Source organism: Mastomys coucha, unplaced genomic scaffold (assembly GCF_008632895.1).
Source record: "Mastomys coucha isolate ucsf_1 unplaced genomic scaffold, UCSF_Mcou_1 pScaffold7, whole genome shotgun sequence".
Taxonomy (NCBI): Eukaryota; Metazoa; Chordata; class Mammalia; order Rodentia; family Muridae; genus Mastomys; species Mastomys coucha.
This window is the reverse complement of record NW_022196913.1, coordinates 37,219,433-37,222,775: the sequence shown is the minus strand read 5'-3', so window position 1 is coordinate 37,222,775 and position 3,343 is coordinate 37,219,433.

Here is a 3,343-nt window from a genome sequence, read left to right as displayed (position 1 = left end):
ACTAACAGAAATATCAAGAATGAACAATCATCACTCTTTAATATCTCTCAACATCAATGGACTCAATTACTCCAATAAAAAGGCACAGGCTGACAGACTGGATACATAAACAGGATCCAGTATTTTGCTACATAAAAGACAGTGACAAAGACAGACACAACCTTGGAGTAAAGGGATGGGGAAAAGATTTCCAAGCAAATGGTCCCAGGAAACAAGCAAGAGTTGCCATTCTAATAACCAATAAACTTTCTAATATCCAATAGACTTTCAACCAAGTTTAACAAAAGAGATGGGAAGGACACTTCACATTCATCAAAGGAAAAATCCACCAAGTGGAAGTCTCAGTTCTGAACATCTATGCCTCAAATGCAAGGGCACCCACATTCATAAAAATAAAATTTACTAAAGCTCAAAACACACATTGAAACTCATACATTAATAGTGGGAGATTTCAACACCCTACTTTCACCAACTCACAGGTTATTGAAACAGCAACTAAATAGAAACATAGTGAAATTAACAGAAGTTATGAAGCAAAATGATTTACGAGATATCTACAGAACATTTCACCCCCAAACAAGAGCATATACCTTCTCAGCATCTTAGCCTTCTCCAAAATTGATCATACAACTGGACCTAAAACAAGATTCAACAGACACAAGAAAATTGAAGTAATCTCAGGCATTCTATAAGATCACCACGAACTAAGGCTGGACTTCAACAAGAACAGAAACAACAGAAAGTCAACATACTCATGGAAACTGAACAACTCTCTGCTCATTGGTAACCTAGGCAGGGAACAAGTAAATAAAGAACTCAAAGACTTTATAGAATTCAATGAAAATAGAGACACAACTTAGCCAAAATTATGGGACACAATGAATGCAATATTAAGAGGAAAAATCATTGCACCAAGTGACTTCATAAACAAATTGGAAAGTTTTCATACCAACAACTTAACAGTACACCTGAAAGCAATAGAACAGAAAGAAGCAAGCACACCCAGGAAAGGTAGCAAGAAATAGCCAAACTTGGGGCAAAAATTAACTAGTTAGAAACAAAGAGAATGATACAAAGAATCAACAAAACCAAGAGCTGATTTTTTTTTTTGAGAAAATCAACAAGATAGATATACATCTAGCCAAAATAAATAAAAGGCACAGAGATAGTATCCAAATTAATAAAATCAGAAATGAAAAGTGAAACATAACAGCAGTAACTAAATAAATTTAAAAAACATCAGAATCTACTAGGAAAGCCTACATTCAACCAAATTGGAAAATCTATATGAAATGGGTGATTTTTCAGACAGATAACACATACCAAAATTAAATCAAGAGCAGGTAAATTAAACAGTCCTATAGCCCCTAAAGAAGTAGACACAAACATTACAAACCTCCCAACCAAGAAAGGTCCAGGGCCAGTTGGTTTTAGTGAGAAATTCTACCAGATCTTCAAAGAAGACCTAATATTAATACTTCTCAAACTATTCCACAAAATAGAATCAAAAGGAACATTACCTAATTTATTCTTTGAAGCCACAGTTACACTGATACCTAAACCACACAAAGTCCCAACAAAGAAACAGAACTTCAGGCCAATTTCACATATAATGCAAAAATACTCAATTAAATTCTCACAAACCGAATCCAAGAACACATCAAAATCATCATTCACCAAAATAAAAGAACATCTGGGGGAATCACCATCTATGATTTCAGGTCATACTAAAAAGGAATAGTGATAAAGACCAAATCGTATTCATTCAGAGACAGACATGTTGATCAATGGAATAAAATCGAAGGCACAGAGATAAACCCACATATCTATGGTCACTAGATCTTTAACAAAGAAGCTAAAGCCATACAGTGGAAAAAAAGAAAGAATCTCCAATAAATGGTGCTGGTATAACTTGCTGTCTGTATGTAGAAGAATGAAAATAGGTCCATATTTATCACACTGCACAAAGCTCAAATCCACACAGATAAAGGACCTCAATGTAAAACCAGATGTATTGAAACTAATAGGAAAGAAAGTGGGAAATTTCCCAAACAGAACACTAATAGCTTAGGCTCTAAGTTCGACAAATGATAAATGGGACCTCATGAAACTGAAAAGCTTCTGTAAGACAAAAGACACAGTCAATAGGACAAATTGGTAACCTACAAACTGGGGGAAAATATCTTCACTAACGCTTCAACTGATAGAGAGCTAATATCGAAAATATATAAAGAACTCAAGTTAACCTCCCAAAACCCACATAACCCAATTAAAAACAGGGTACAGAACTAAGCAAAGAATTCGCAACAGAAGAATCTCAAATGTCTGAGAAACACTTACTGATATGGTCAAAGTCCTTAGCCATCAGAGAAATGCAAACCAAAACAAGAGATTCCACCTTACACCAATCCAAATGGCTAAGATCAAAAACTTAGGTGACAATACATCTTGGCAAGGATGTGGAGAAAGAGGAACACTTCCATTGCTGGTGGGATTGCAAACTGGTACAACCACTCTGGAAATCAATCTGTCAGTTCCTCAGACAATTGGAAATAGTTCTGTCTGAAGACCAGCAATACCATTTCTGGGCATATAGGTAAAAGATACCCCACCAGCCCACAAGGACATATGCTCCACTATATTTATTTGCAGCCTTATTTGTAATAGCCAGAAGCTGGAAGGAACCCAGATGTCCCTCAACAGAAGAATGGATACAAAAAAATGTTGCTCATTTACACAATGGAATATTATTCAGTTATTAAAAACAAGAACATAATGAATTTTACAAGCAAGCCGATGAAACTAGAACATATCATCCTGAGTGAGTTAACCTAGAACCAAAAGGACATGTATGAAGTGAATATTAGCCAAAAACTACAGAATACCCAGAATACAAGCCACAGATTGTAAGTAGTGTAAGAAGCCAAAGGCCCATGAGAGGATGCTTCAATACCACCTAGAAGGAGAAAGTAAATCATCACAGGAATCAGAGGAAGGGAAGGACTTGGATGGAAGGAGAGAGGAGGAGGGGAAAAGAGAAACAATATCAGGTATTGGGGTGGAGGGCACTGGAGAGAAACACAGAGGGCCAGGAGAATGAATGGAAATATACAGCCTCAGGGGTGGCTAGTGGGGAGACTCTCTAGAAAGTACCAGAGACCTAGAAGGTGAAAGACTCTCAGGACTCATTAGGGTGACCTTAGCCAAAATGTACAACAATGAAGAGAGGAAACTCCTAGAGTCCACCTCCAGTAGATAGACAGGACCTCAAGAGAAAGGAAGGGGTTTCACAGTCAAAATTCGTGGCCCAGAACTGTTCCCGTCGAAAAGAACTGAAGGGACA